The 15,608-nt window shown below is 40.1% G+C and overlaps 2 long non-coding RNA genes across 3 annotated transcripts in view; both read left to right on the forward strand.

Annotated features, from left to right (window-relative positions):
• Positions 1–9,693, forward strand: part of LOC135329581 (uncharacterized) — a 29,492-nt gene extending 19,799 nt beyond the window's left edge. Inside the window, exons 2-4 of the long non-coding RNA XR_010391141.1 lie at positions 4,942–5,056; positions 8,226–8,374; positions 9,389–9,693. This is a non-coding gene — a long non-coding RNA (uncharacterized LOC135329581). The remainder of the gene's footprint in view (positions 1–4,941; positions 5,057–8,225; positions 8,375–9,388) is intronic.
• Positions 9,694–11,074: 1,381 nt separating this feature from the next.
• The window catches only part of LOC135329582 (uncharacterized), a 35,315-nt gene continuing 30,781 nt past the window's right edge, over positions 11,075–15,608 (forward strand). For both annotated transcript variants that reach the window (XR_010391143.1, XR_010391142.1), the window contains exons 1-4: positions 11,075–11,584; positions 11,772–11,916; positions 12,018–12,174; positions 14,270–14,381. This is a non-coding gene — a long non-coding RNA (uncharacterized LOC135329582). The remainder of the gene's footprint in view (positions 11,585–11,771; positions 11,917–12,017; positions 12,175–14,269; positions 14,382–15,608) is intronic.

The raw sequence follows: 15,608 nt of genomic DNA on the forward strand, positions 1-15,608 counted from the left end.
GGGTTCTGCTTAATCAGTTTATGAAATTATTGAATGCTTTTTTTAGCTTGTTTTTCTTTTTGGACCACTGTCAGCTTCAAGAAGCAATGGTATTAAGACAGAACGGAAATTATTTAAGCTGTGCAGCTGAAGCCTTATTTTACAAAGTACTGTTTCTGCACCTAGAATTTCCAGATAGATTTGTAAATGTCCACGTGTCTGCTTGAGGCAAGCTCAGTTCAACAGTGAAGTAAACTTATTTATTTATTCTGAAATACTTATGAGGCTAAAATCTTTACTTACTTTCATCATTCAGCATTTTTTACTCCAGGAGAAAAAGGTACTAGAAGAAGTTAAAACAAGCTAGTGTGTAGCACAAACCAAACATTCAATTTTGAATGCGTTAAATGTTTGTGGAAAATCTTACGCTTTTTCTTTGTACTTGGCGAGATCTTGGAGATACCTTGCAAAGGATGTGCAATTATCTAAAAGGAGGTGGGGCAGAGACACTGGCATTAAGAGGGAGTAAATAATAAGCATTATACGCAAGGGAGAAGATGATCCGAGTGTAACACATTATGGAGAAATTAAGTGGTGAAAAGATTTTGGTTTAACAGCAAAAACTGTGCACTGAAATTTTGACTATTAATTAATCTCACTGCAAATTCCCTGTGCAACTTCAAGTCTCAAGGGGCCATTTGTCAGATCTTCAGTTAACGTTTCATTAAAAGTAATTTAAATTTGGGGAGAATGTAAGTAAAATTTGCAAGTATACTTCATCTTTCCCCAGCTTCACACTGTCTTGACCCTTCCGGCTAACTTTGGCTGCTGCTCATCAAATATTGAGCAGCTGTTAGTGTAATTACATTCATTGCACATCCCCATAAAAGCTAATCAAGTCTGGGCTTACCAGGCAGGCCAAGCAAACAAGAGAGACTTTTTTTTTTTTTTTTTTTTTGGGGGGGGGTGGGGGGGAAGCATCTTGAGCTGGGATTAATGAAGTTAATTGTCACTTTTCCTTGGTGATTGTGTCATCCGTACTGTACAGAAGGCCCCAGGGAGATGGGACAGTCAATACCAGCTTAGTTAAGAGTCATTGGATGCTACTGCCCCTGAGGTTTATCAAAAAGAAAATATAAAATAGAGCATTAAAAATAAAGATGTGCCTAGTTCTTAAAAATACTTAAGAATATTCAACAGCCCTAGTTTAAAAGTGGTTGAGAACGAGAGAAACAGTGGTGATGGAGACTGAAAGCCCTGCAGGTGTCTTTTGTCAAGAGCACATCTGTGAGCAGCGTGCATGTACAGGGCTGCTCCTGCTTCGCTCTTTTTAATGTACGCTAAGCTACTGTAGATTTAAAAGGAAAATAGAAGAAATTGCTTCTTTATGCTGTTTCTGAATACTGGGCCTGATAGTTTCCAAGACTTAGGTGCAGGCATCACTTCAAAATTTAAGAGCATTGTGCACCTAGATTCTTGAAGATGCTTCATTTTCTGACCAGACTGTTGAACTGTAACCTCTTTCAGGAAGGCAAAAGTCTGTCAAAGGTCTCAGATTCTTATTTTAACTGTTTCACAGAAATCATAATTCCCATAAGAGATAAGCCTTACTGATATGATTAGAAACTATTGCATAAGCTTGGTGGTAGAATGTTAGCTTAAACATACTTGTCCTGCTTACCACCAGTTTAACTTGATTTATTGCTTGTGTGATTTGGACTTAAACGTGGCGTTTTGTCTAGTTGCACCAGTGTAACTGGAAGGAGCCTTGCCTGGTATGGTTAGTCTGGTACGTGGCAGAGTCTTCAGCAAAACTGTCATGCCCACTTAGTGTCCATGAGAAAGAAATCCATTTTAGCGGATCTGGAGAAGTAGCTAGCGGTAGTGCAGTGACAATTTCAATTAAAGGTCTGAGAATGGTAATTATGTTTACAAACCAGCAGTCTGATTAAATGTAAACTAATTATGTGAAAAGCTTAAACTGTGACCTGAATTACTCTTGCTGAATCACAGTTGAGTTTCTGCAGCGTTTTTGGATACCATATTATCATTAGAGAACCTTCACTTTTTCATAGATTTGGGATATTAGTACACCTCCAGTTTTGACCTTCCCTTTCCTTTTTCTCTGCTCCTCCCATGCAGTTCCCAGTATAACCAGTCAAAGTGTGGGGATTCAGCTCTTCAGAATTGTGTTCAGAAAGCACGAGGCACAAGAGAGTGGAGAGTGTGCAACCCTTGAGTTGATGATTCGTGTTTTGAAGCATGTGCAAGGTCAGAAGCGTGAGATGCATGCCTTGGCTGGATTCAGCCAGAGGGGAGGTGGGCCCTCTCAAAGACTCTTGAAGGCAACAACTGAGAGAGGCTATAACATAGTAATATTTTATTAATATATATTTTTAAGACTCAAGTTCCCAACTTGTGTGCTCTTAACCCTATGTGACCCAGAAATGTTTTGCTCGCATTTGGTTTTGATGCAATGTAAATCAGTCTCGGAGCCTGAAGAGCAAGCCCAAATGTAGCATCTCATGGTCCTTTCACTGGATTTTGATATCAAGATCAAAATGCATAGGGAGCAATATCATAATGGAGCTGCTTATCCAACAGTGAGTGCCACCCCCAGAACTCCGGATTTGCAACTTTTACCTCTGTTTTAATACTCATAAAAATGTATATAAACTGTGGCAACAAAGGGACAATTAAATTCAATTAAAGCTGACTAATGCTCGTTATGGTACTGTAAAAAGATTACATCTTCCCTTTTTAAATCAGTGAATGCTCGTATTGTTAAAGGAAGGCAAGGCCTCTGGTTCTAAAAATGTAATATTCTAGACTGATCTGTGAACAGGTCTCAGAAGAAGTCTAACTTTTTGCATTCTTAATCCAAAAGGAGCAGAAGCCTGATCCCCTGCAGTGGTTTTGTTTGTGATCGCCAAAGGACTTTTACAAGCGCTGCTCCAACCAGTCACTTGCTTCCTTGTGCTGTAGATTAGACAGTTCCCCTAGCAGGAATCTGAAACAGATCAAAGCAAATTATCTTGTTTTCTAATTACTTTTTACAAGAATTTACTCTTCTTTTTTTATTCATTGCCTAGATGGAAGAGAAGCCTGCCAGAGACATTTTCTAGAGATTAAGTACAACTGCACCTCAGTTCGTCTTTTCATAGTCCGTACCCAATGCTCTGACTGTTGAAAAGTCAGTAAAATACTTCCAGATCTTTTCCTGTGTTTTTGTTGATTTATTTATTAATCCCAAACTTTCTGAATCGATTCACTTGTCTCCGTTCCTCCCACCTAGAACTGTTGGGGATTTCTGGACTGCCGCAACGCCATTTATTTTGGGGGGGAACCAAAACCAATGAAGTATTTACTTGGTGTTTTAATATAGAAAAAGATTTTTTTTGATTTTTCAAAAATATAAATAAATAAAACTTATGCCTGTGTAAACTGACTGTAGTACTCTTGAAACAAGAACATATTGATGGGAAGGTGGATTACTGCCGTGATATCTATAGTGCATAATCTGTTAATTATAGAAATCCATGGCTTTTAAAGCCATTTTGGGAGCAAAGGCCTCGATTTCTAGTGTTATTGGCAAGCAGTTTATGTTGTTGTATGGAAACATGTTTGTTCATTTTTATGTACTCACTGTATTTTAGTGAGAGATAATTCAACACTGTTGGAAGTAACTGAGGTTGAGGATAGCATATGTAGAATTTTAGCCGTGCAATGAGTTTTGTGGGCTCCACTGCGTAAAAGAATTGGCACGCACATCTATTCCTTGCTGCCTTAGACCATCATACCAAGGCTTTCAAACCTTAGGCTGAACCTTTCAAAAGAAAAACAATTTATTTTTCTGTAGTAGGCTGGTGCAGTACAGCAATCAGCCCAGGGAGCCTTTCTAAGCATCTCTGCTTCCAATGCTTAGGAAAACTGGGATGCACAAGTAACCCCCTCTTTTCAGAAAGTACTGTTGCTTTTCTCAACAAGCTTTTCACAGGTTTAGAAATAATAAATAGCATCCCTGGAAGACTCTAGAGGTCAATGGCAATTGTTGCACTTTTCTTGGATAATCTCTTCACTATGCAAGCAAACAAGTACAAGGTAGCCAATTTTAAGTGTTTCAGGTAGAGATGGAGAAGTACTTTGAAGTGCTACATCTTTAAAATCTAGAACTGCTCTGGGCCTTGGTCATGTCTTAATTAAGTTTTCTCCTTTTCTTCTGTTGCAGTTCCTTTTTTATCCTTACAGAAGTTCACATTTCAGATCTGGAAGCTTAACTGTCATCCTGTTTTTTAACATCTCTAAGATTAGAAGTGATCTGTACAACACAGTTTTAATTTTCTGACAATTTGTATAATTTGATTGAAAAGATGTTTAACTAGGTATAATTCCTGGGAGTTAGCCAAAATTTGACTTTTCCAAATAATAATGATTTTACAAGCTTCTAAATAATTTCCAAAGTTCATTGTAAACAGCCAAGGAGGTGAATCTAAGCAGCAGTAATGTCTTCAGCAATTTTAGTAACTGTTTGCTAAAATGCCATTTGGTGGACTAGATTTTAATCATGAGGTCTCAGGGAACTTTTCTATTCCACTTAGTATTAATGAGATAAATGCGTGTATATCACACAACAGATCTAGGCCTTGTTGTCAACCTTTAATGAATCAGAACTTTCTTTCATATTGCCAAATATTCTGGTCTCGTTTTCGCTCGCACTTATCAGGAAGTCACTTTGGTTTATAATCAGTGCTGACAGTCTCAGAAACAGGCTTTTTAATTATTTATTGCTTTGGTATCTCTCCCTGTTTTAAGCCTTGACCTGCCTGAAAGGATCAGAAGACCAATTTAAGGGGAAAAAAAAGAAAAAGGAAAAAAAAGTTTAAAAAGGACTAATTCTTGTTGACATGGGAGGAATCAGCAAATCACATCACTTTTCCTAATTTATTTCTCTTGTCTTTTTAGTTCAAGCCTGGATCAGTTGCCTGAATTTTTTCATCTTACAGTTGCTTTTGTGTCAGCATGTTTCTTCTACAACACCTCAATGAAGAGTCAAACCTTTACCACTGCAAGACTACTGGTATGGCTTGGGGAGTGGTCTTGTTTCTACATCTACTCTGGCCATGGTGCCATTGAAGTCAAGAGTGAGGCGGTTTATTGTAGTGGTGGTATTTTTATTAGGTTTGGGTCTGAAAAAGACTTAATGATGGCATTGTCTGCTACTGTTTCCAGCTTTGGATGAAGTTCTCAAGTTTATGTTGTTATCACTGATAACTCATTTTTTGCAGGTAAGGCACCTTCTCTTTAGTTCTCAGACTGGGGACATTGAGAAATTGAAAAACTGTCTTTTGGCAGTGTCTTCCAGAGCTCGGGAGAGTCTTCAAGAGCAAATACTTGCCCCTGCAATGCAAGCCCCAGGCCTGGGAGATTTTCTGAACCAAGCTGAAGCAAATGTAACACTCTCACTCTTAACCCAAGAATTTAAATTAATGTTTCCACTTTCAGAATTTAGCATGTGAGAGAGCAGCTTGTTTGCAAGTTACTAATGACCCGTTAACAGACCTTCTCTTTTATTTGGTTTCAAGTGAAAGCAGTTTTGCTGCAATCCACTAATTGCTTTACTTCAATATGTTTGAAATGGTCTGACAGCATATGCAATGCCAGGCTTTGAAAAGCCACAAAGCTGGGTGTCATCAACCCAGAAATGACAAATCACATCATGCTGATTAATAGCGTTACCTACAGGAAGGATAGCAACATGATATTGCACTAGATCTGATCAAGAGCCTTGAGGGATCCTATAAATATTGTCTGTATAGGGCAGAGGCTGAACCTCCTTTTGATGCAGACAGACATCAGTTTGTTAAAATACAACTTAAGTCTAGTCAAAGCAGTGCCAGTCTAGCCTGTGTTACATTGCAAATGATCCATTAGGATATTGTACTTTACAATCAACACTGTTAACTGCAGCTCTCTGATAACCAGTGTTAAAACACTACCAGATTGACTTACATTAATAAATCATTAGAAAAGCTCTGATGAGCTGCATGTATGCTACAACATGACTGACATCTCAAATGATTTCCCCTAGAGATGACTTGTCACTAAAGAACAGTTTGAGTAAGTCACATTGCCTCTCTGGTGTTCTTAGTAGCCAATATGCTGAGCAAAGGTGTTTATAGACCTGGTCTAATAATGTGGATGACATAAATACATATTTGAATATGTTGATTAGATTATCTTGGGCTGATTTGCATCTTGTTAATGTTCCATTCCAGGGGAACAAGTTTGCTGAGAGTTACATAAATGCAGCAGCAAATTCTAAGGAATTACTGAGAATATTAACAGACTTGATGTAATATATGTCACCTTGAGAACTGGGCTGAGAACAGAGAACCTTCCTACAAGGCAGCATGAGATACAATGAGCTGTAACTGCAGTGACAAAGACTTAAAATGGCAATGCAAAAAACCAAAACCAAACAAGCCACCAGAAGGGTGCAAGTGTGCAGAATATTCCTTACCTACTGCTGGTTCAGTTCTGATAGATGAAGTTATCTGTGTTACCATCTCCAATAGTTAGTTGTATAACTGTCCAGGTAATGTATAAGGGAAATATCAGAAGTAGGAGAATTAATGATAGCTTGTTGTGAGAGGAGTCATTTCTAGTAACTAAACTAGGAAGAATTATGCTGAAGTTCAGTTGCTTGGCATTTTCAGAGAGGGGCAGTTCTGTGTATATTTAATGAATTTGATGAAACAATACTAATTACAGCTGGTCAAGCACTACCAAAAGTTTACATTTACTTGATATCCCTTCTGCGTCCAAGTAAAGGTGTAGTATCTCACAGTTAGTTTTATGAGCTCTCTCTGGAGCTGACCAATACAATGGAACAGACAAAGAATAATTATTGTAGACGCACTCCAAGCTTTGCAGTGAGCACGTTATTACTATGAGGTGCCTAAAAATAGCCTCCTAGGACTTGCCTGGAGAGCCCTTGTCTGCACTGAAGAAGAATGGATATGCCACTTAATGCCTATTATTTAATGAGAAAGGCGATGTTGACACAAACTAAATTGCTTTAAAGCAAGGTCAGTCATTTTTCATAAAGAGAAAGCCTTGTGTTTCTACCAGCCAACAGTTCCCACCAGTGACCTGATTAGTTTGACACAGATACAGGGATGAAAGAAATTATTCTGCTGTATTCAAATACAGATGTGCTTCTGGTTTTCTGTTTACCTGAGATGAAGAAATATTATTAGTTTGGAATGATCTGAAACTGAAATGTTTCAGTAAATTGAATATTTTTTGTGGGTTGAATGAAGGACTTTTTCAGCCACAAGTAAGTTGAAATTTGTACTGTCTTTAATAAAACCAACAGGCTTTACACATAAAATGGAAATAGCTGAAGTGAAGCTTCAATTTGCAAGGCTGTTGAGCCTTGCAGACTACTTTTTTTGTTTAATGTGAATAAACTTTTCATAGAGAAAAATCCTTCAGCTCTGCATTTCAAAAAATAAGTACCTGTATTTCCGGGCAGAAAAGCAAAATCTACATTGCTTATTCAGTTCTCTCCAACAGCAAAATATTCTTCTTGGTAGAGATGAAAGCTAACTCTTTCTGTACTTGTTAGAAAAGTTTCATTTCAAAACAGAATGTCTCCTTGCATAACAAATCAACTTCCCCCTCTTTATTTCAAATCACAGAATTTTTCAAGATTGTAGTCTATCTGGAACTTGAAGTGAAGAAATAAATATAAAGTTGAGGAGAATAATAAGCACTAAAGCAGTATACTACTTAAAACAGATTTTTCACTTCAAAACGTCTTTTTTTAATGCAGGGAAATGATTTGTATTCATTTTTGTAAAATTTAAATGTTTTGCATTAATTTACAGAATTTAATGAGTTCATATATTAATCACAAAAAGCATGAGATAGAATTTAAAATATGAAGGGTTGTGGGCAGATTACATAAGGACACTGGGAAAATCTCCACTGAAGAAGGGTAATTTTGGAGAAGCAATGTGAGGGAAAAGAGGGCTTGGTCAATTGAGCCATGAGAAAGTATTTCCAGTGGTTGTGTTAAAGAACATAAAACAGAATTAGAAGAAAAATAAGTACAGCCGTGCTTTACATTTTTAAATGTGATAGAGAAGCTTGTATTAAGTAAGAACAAAAAGATGTGACCCAAATAATGTTATTAGACTGTAGAAGAGTGCAATCACAGAAGTATGTTCTGTCTATTACAGAAATGAGAAAATGGCAAAATAGGAAGAAGGACTTCAGAATTAAGAGCATCTTCTGAATTATAAATAGATTGTACGTGCTAAGGCTTCTGATACTGGCTCCCGTAAGAGATGCTGCCTCCTCATAGACACACCGATGAAGTGCAGGCTAGGTAAGTGGACAGTGAAGTGTGGGCTAGATGAGCGGACGGTGAGATAGATTGAGAACTGGCTGAACAGCAGAGCTCAGAGGGCTGTGATCAGTGGCGGGAAGTCTAGTTGGAGGCCTGTAGGTAGCGGTGTCCCCCAGGGGTCAATACTGGCTCCAGTATTGTTCAACTTCTTCATCAGTGACCTGGATGAAGGGACAGAGTGCAGCCTCAGCAAGTTTGCTGCTGATACAAAACTGGGAGAAGTGACTGATACATGAGAGGGCTGTGCTGCCATTCAGAGGGACCTGGAGAGGCTGGAGACACGGACAGAGAGGAACCTCATGAAGTTCCACAAAGGGAAGCACAGAGTCCTGCCCCTGGGGAGAAGTAGCCCCATGCACCAGCACAGGCTGGGGGCTCACGTGTTGGAAAGCAGCTCTGCAGAGAAGGACCTGGGAGTCCTGGTGGACAAGTAGACCATGAGCCAGCAGTGTGTCCCTGTGGCCAAGAAGGCCAATGGTATCCTGGGCTGCATTAGGAAGAGCATTGCCAGCAGGTGGAGGGAGGTGATCGGCCCCCTCTACTCAGCCCTGGTGAGGTCACACGTGGAGTACTGCGTCCTGTTCTGGGCTCCCCAATACAAGAGAGAGATGGAGCTACTGGAGGGAGTCCAACGAAGGGCTACTAAGATGATGAAGGGACTGGAGCATCCCTCTCATGAGGGAAGGCTGAGAGAGCTGGAACTATCCAGCCTGAAGAAGACAAGAATGAGGTGGGGGATCTCATCCATCTCTATCTGAAGGGAGGGTGTAAAGAGGATGGGGCCAGACTCTTTTCAGTGGACTCCAGAGGTCCCTGCCTACTTCAGCTGCTCTGTGCTTCTGTGCTATGGTCGTTGATAGAAATAGATGTAGGATGTTGCAAAATTTCTTCAGTGCCTGACCAGTTCCACAGCAACTTTTACTTTCTCCCTCTCCCTCTCCCTTGCCCAGTTAAATGTTTTATTGTTTTTTTTCTTTTTTCTTCTGAATACAGTGGTTTACAAAAACTGACTGAGCAGTGTCCTGCTCCCTTGTCCAAAAGGCTCCAGCCCAGCAGGCTCTGTGAAGACCGGACGGCAACTAACAGCCCGTCTTTGTTTTGCAAGTACAAGGAAACTTTTCTAGGGCAGTTGTCTTGAACATCTCTTTTTAGAATCTGTTCAGCTAAGTTCATAAGGGAAAGGGAAACTGTTCCTTTTCTGTTCCTTTTGTTAGGACTGTCGCTGCAAGAGCCTTAAAACTGGGAGAAAAGTGTTCTCTTCAGAGATGAGCAACCTTCTGCTTTCCCTCCTGTCCCCGTTACAGGTAATTGGCTTTGTCATAAAATAATGGAGATTTTAGGCACATGATTAGGGAGAAATTCTGTAGATGATGCAAAGAAAGGGGCTCATCTACCGAGTAGTAATAGCTTACATTGAAAATCACAGTATTTGGTTCAGATTGATTCATTAATTTCAATTTTGGTAATAAATAGCACAAAATATAACAAGATGATTTTGAATGTATCAGGGGCAGGCCATTGGTCATATTTCATGCACTTCCAAACGATAAAAGGTTGTTTTATTTATTTTGACTTTTCCTAAGAAGAAGAATTTTCTAGTGTTCTCCTTCCTCCCTTTAGCATGCATTCTCAGCCTCCAGCAAAATCTTTATTTCAACTTGCAACCTTAATTTAAATTGCTCCTAATTTCATCCGAAAATATTTTTCCTACTAATGCTTTGATTTTGGAGGAGGCTGGGAACAGGAGGAAAGGCAGAGTAATAAGTGTCATCCTTGCAATGTTTCTCTGGTAGACCGGAATCTCCCAGTGCATTTCTGTGTTAACTTACATCCTGCAGGAGGTTATAATCACTACTGAAAAATAGTTTCAGTATAATCTCGTCTCTCACTGAGTCAGCACTGTAAATTTTTAAACCTTTGGGCCCAATTGCCCTTTGCAATAAAATAGTCATATTCCTTTTTACTTGCATTTAAATGAGCTTATACTAATATAGCACTGGATAACCGAATGGAAAATCAGGACCTCCATTTTTCTGTGCTTGTATCTTCCATGCTGAGCTTCTGCTTGAAGATGTGGTTCTTTTAAAGCTTCACCAAAAGTCCATCAGTTGCTTTTGAATGACTGGCAATGTAAAACACATGCTTTATAAGGCATGGAAGGAAAGTAGCTAAGCAGTATATCTGGATAGGATTACATCTAAGCTGAAGTTTGCACCCTAATATTGACACAGAATTCACTAAACATTGTGCTGCAGATTTATTGCATTGCTTTAAGTGTAGACATACCGTGGGCAGCACTGTAGCTCTTTGCTTTAGCAATACACGCCTGTGCTGCAGCACGGTCGCTTGCGCTACTGAGACGCAGCCCCTCCGTTTGGTGGCGTTTGCCCTGTGCCTGCACTGAGAGCAGGGTGGTGCTGCCCTGCCACCCTGGGCAGCGGCGTTGCTCTGTGCTGTGTCCTGGCCTGAACGCTCAGCTTCAACTGAAATTACCTGGAAGCGAGGGGATTAATTGGTAAATTGGTAAACTTTGAATGAAATATAAAATGGATTTCTGGTCCATATGCAGCTATTAAAATATTTTCCTGTACTCTTCTCAAGGCCTAGTATCTGATAAATAAGCTGCCTCTAAACTCTTGCTGCAGCCTTGGTTGACTCAGTTCTTTGCTCTTTCAGAGGAATTGGTATACAGCAGCGTTTTGTCCTGTTTCATCCTGGCAGTGGCTACTTCTGGGTGAACAGTGAGGTGGTCCGTCTCAGTGGGATCCCATGCAGCTTTCTTGCTTTAAAAAGAGAGACAACATCAGAACATCAAAAACAGCCCAGGGAAATTAAAGCTGTGGTTCTGTTCCTCCTGGGTTGTACTCGTCATCTGCTGGAACGAGCCAAGCAGGGCTCCTCGTGTACCATGCTTTTGGAAAGCTGCATGGAAAAGCAGCACCCCCAAGGATGTGTCCTGGGTAATCATCCCTGCTCAAGTCCTGCCTCAACTCTGGCACAGCCAGTGGCCCAACAGCTAGTGCTCTCGTTGTAGTTAAGGCTGAAGCTGTGCTTTGACCGTTCCTGTGGCTGCCAGTGGTGGTACTGATGATGAAAGCATCTGTTGGTGAAACGTTGGCAACAGCCCTGTCATCTCAAAGGGGTGGAAGTTGTTCTTCAAGGAGCATAACAACATCACTTAGCTGCATGGTAACAGGCTACCTTTTAAGACAACAAGCATTATGTTTTAAAAAAAAAAATTAAGTGAATACTTGCTGAATTTTGTGTTGATCAGTTGAGTTTCACAGTCTACTCAAGGGCCGCTTCTCTGAGGCAACATTAGTTGCTCCTGAACCTCGGCTTTGTACTTTTTTTCATTTGTTGTATTTTATTTTAGCAGGCTATCATTTTTGAAGGAAATCTGACAAATCTGATGGGACGCGGTGCTGACTGACTTGTGGCGTTTCATCAGACAGGGTAGATAATGCTCACCTCAGCTTCTGTGTGTGCCAAATCTGAAGTCCAGGAGCATCGTTTTATTGGTCAGCATTAATTACTTAAGTGGCCAAACATTTTAGTAGAAGCATCTGCCCTTTTAAGGATAACGCAAAAAATTCACCAGCACAATGCATCCTCTCCAAAGGATTTGGACACTGGCAACCTGACATCAGAGCCTTGGGGCCCCGACTCTGAGAGATCTTCCTGAAGTATCAAAAAAGATTTACTGGAGAGGCCAGAACAAACCCTTGGTCCAAACATTTCCAGTTGGGGGAAGTGGAAGAAACCAGAAGCCAGTCACGGTGAGAAAAGTTACTACCTAAACCTGTATTACTGTTGTTTTTAAAATCTAAATTTTAATTTTAAATTCTTTTGTTTTCTAATGCTGGTTGTGTTGAACACCAGCTGTTCTATGCTTTTAGCAAGATGCTTCATCTGTGGCATACAATAACCCTCCAGTTCACCCTGTATCTTTAACAGTTATCATTTCAAAGGCCTTTGCAGTGAGGAAATGAGAGAGAATTTCAGGTTTTCATAAGATTTTTTTAATAGCTTGAAGAATTATCCTGGTGAAGAAATAGCTGCTGTAACTATTATAGTTGCTGGCCTTGAGCTGATGAAAGAGGGAGCTTTGATGAAACATATTGATATTTACCACAGTGTGTCCACAGAAGCAATTTTCATCATTAATTATTTTTCTTTAAATTCAAATTAATCCTGGGATAGTAAATATTAAATGCTCTCTACTTGGAAGGAATGGGATTTGCCACAGAACGGTGGTACTGTGGCATTTGAGGAGACTTTTCCATCACTAAGGGATAATTGGTTTAATGACGATGTGAACAGATTGCTAACTGCCGTGGTGGGCTTTCCGGGCTGGAGGGAGGAGGTTCAAGTCTGGCAATGTCAGCAGGTAGCTGGCAAGAAAGCACGTTTGTTTTCTATGCCAAATGTCATGACATTTTTGTTTTGTCTTCATTTTTCTTGCGGGCTCTTGTTCAGAGCAGCAGTTTTATTGCAAAATGCCGTCGTACCACACGTAAGCTGGTTAGTGTGTGCTGTGGTGTAGCCTGGCAGCAGGCTGAAGGCTCTCTGCCCGCTCAGGGCTAACCGCAGGGTGCTGGTATGGCCTTCGTGCAGTTAAAGATGCATGCTGGAGGCTGACAGCAGCTCCTATCCATAGTGTGTGGCAAAGTGGATGTGTTTTCTTTTTAAGAAATCTCTGTATGAAATCAGTGCAATTAAAATTGTTAAACATAATTAGCATTTCTGCGGTAACTTTGCCTGATGCTACAAAATTAGCATCTGGTCTAATTTAGGCCACTAGTTTCAATAAGCTGCGGATAAATAACTCCCTGGTAGACCTGTGAAATGGGGAAGTGTATAGACCATCTTGCCCTGCTGCTTTCCCAGGCTGAGACAGAGACTCGAAACCAAACCCAAGCCTCCGGAATGCCAGCCTGATGCCTTAGATTGACTTATGCTTAGTGGCTTGCCAGCAGCGTGCAAATTAGTGCTTGTGAAGTGCAAGAGTGTTTCCTAGCACCAGGGACTACCAATACCAGGTTTCCACTGGCTTCAAACATGCAAGGGGTGAGATTCATACTTAAATCCACCTCTCTTAAAAAAAACAAAACAAAACAAAACAAAAAAAACAAAACAAAAAAAAACCCACCACCCAAAACTTGGTTACTTGGTTCTACTCTCAAAAAAATAATCTGCCAAAATTGCAGCCACAAATGGTATTCTAGGCATCGGTGTGGTACATGTTATGGTCTTAAATCATTGACAATTTATATTTAAGATGGTGCTTTCCATTGTACTTTTCTATGATTTGTATTACCATCATTTTTGTAAGATTTAAGCTACTTAGCCAATCAAAAATTATTAGAGGGCTGTTGTATCCTGCCATGCATTGGGGAGCATCCTTGCACTAGTAAATAGTAAAGTATCACCCAGCAGTTCTCCAGTTTCCTAAGTAAATCTCCTGTAACATATATGGAGAAGGCAAGGAACCAAAAGAAAAAAGTGCAAATGAATTCCAGGTCACAGCAGAACGATACAGCTCTGAGCATGCAGGAGTTTGCTTGTTCTCATCATGCTCAGAATGGCGTGCTTGTCTTCTGAAAACTCAACTCCTTACCAACAGCCCTAGAGCAAACGTGCCCTCTTTCCCAGCATACTCGTGCCCTATAGCTGCATAAAGATGTGGGAGCGCTGAGGGGAAGATACGCAGGCAGGTCCTGAGCTGCAGGTGCAAGGCTTGGAGCTTTCAGGCCCATGCAACATAGGTTTTGATATTGTCTTTTTGCAAGGGGATAAATATTGCACTGCTAGAAGAAAGGGAAGCTCAGCCGGACTTCAGATCTGACACTTGCTACCTCTCTTCCCCTACAGCAGTGGAGCCATGGGGCAATTCCAGTGGCTGAGGTTTTAAAGGAGTCCAAAAATGGCACTGGGGAAACAACAAGGCATCAGCAGAAGAACTGGAAGGATGATGGGCATATAAGTAAGTGAATGCACTTTCTTTTCCTTGAATTTATAGTATGTAAGACACCTATTAGAATATGCAATTAACCTTGAGTTTCTAAAATTGCCATGTATTTCTTTCCTTGGAATACAGTTCTAAATTAACTGTTAACACAACTTCAGAAATGTCCTTGAGATATTTAATATATATTAATTTAACAGATGATTTTAGGTACAGGTGGAGAGCCGTATAAATACTCAGACCTGGTTATAAATAAGAGATTTAATCTCGGTAAGGACATTTAAAATAAAAGTGAAATATAGATAGGCATCAATTCCCTGGTCACCTAATTAAGTGGCATCCTTGCTTTGTAATTTTTATTGTGCTAAACAAGGAATGTGTATACTAATTAAGATGACTAATAGTTATGTTCAGTCTAATTATAGCACTGCCAAGAGGCACTATTATAGTTAAGGATCTGTCAATGCTTTTACTACAACATCTTGGTCTGGGGGGCAGCTTGCAGCTTGGCTGTATATAATACTGTACTTGCTGCCTTATGCTCTGGTGGAAGGCTTTGCGCTGCATGTACTGTCCTGATATGAATTACTTTTGTTTGCTTGAAAGGCATCTTTTTCATAGGGTTTGAGATAGAAGGTTCGAAGTAAAAATGCTGTTTGGTTTTGAAACACGCACAAGGGTAAAAAGTTTGCATCACATCTTGTTCCATTTGGATAAATATCTCTCTCATTGCTCATTGCTTATTCAAATGGAATCTCCTCTGTTAGCAAAACAGGACAGGAAATCTGGCAGGAGCAAAATCTGAGGTTCCCAGGGCGCTGTGCATGAGCCAGCGGCGGCAGTGAACGTTGCTTCCCTTGCATTATCCTTTACTGCCCTCCTGGCACAGTGCTCTTGAAAAGCATCAATAATATTCATGTGGGTTAATAACCAAATGTAATAAATATGATCTTGAAACTAAATCCTCAGCTTGAACAGAGGTTTGTGTTCAGAGTTTTTCTCTGAGGTGGTTCAGACTGGCATAGATTGGAGGAGCTACTCTTGATTTTGTATGCACAGGGAGTGATTCCTTAGTCTTTACGGAAATCAGAGCAAGAACGGCAAAACATACCCCAGTGTCAAAGTCCTGCTGCTCCAGCGACTGTAGATGCTAGGTACGTTATGGGGTGTTCTGAAACTGAATTCATCAAGAAATCAGTAGCTGTTATTTAATGCTCTGAATGGAGAAGCTACTTCTTAGTATTG

This window comes from Dromaius novaehollandiae, chromosome 12 (assembly GCF_036370855.1).
Source record: "Dromaius novaehollandiae isolate bDroNov1 chromosome 12, bDroNov1.hap1, whole genome shotgun sequence".
NCBI lineage: Eukaryota > Metazoa > Chordata > Aves > Casuariiformes > Dromaiidae > Dromaius > Dromaius novaehollandiae.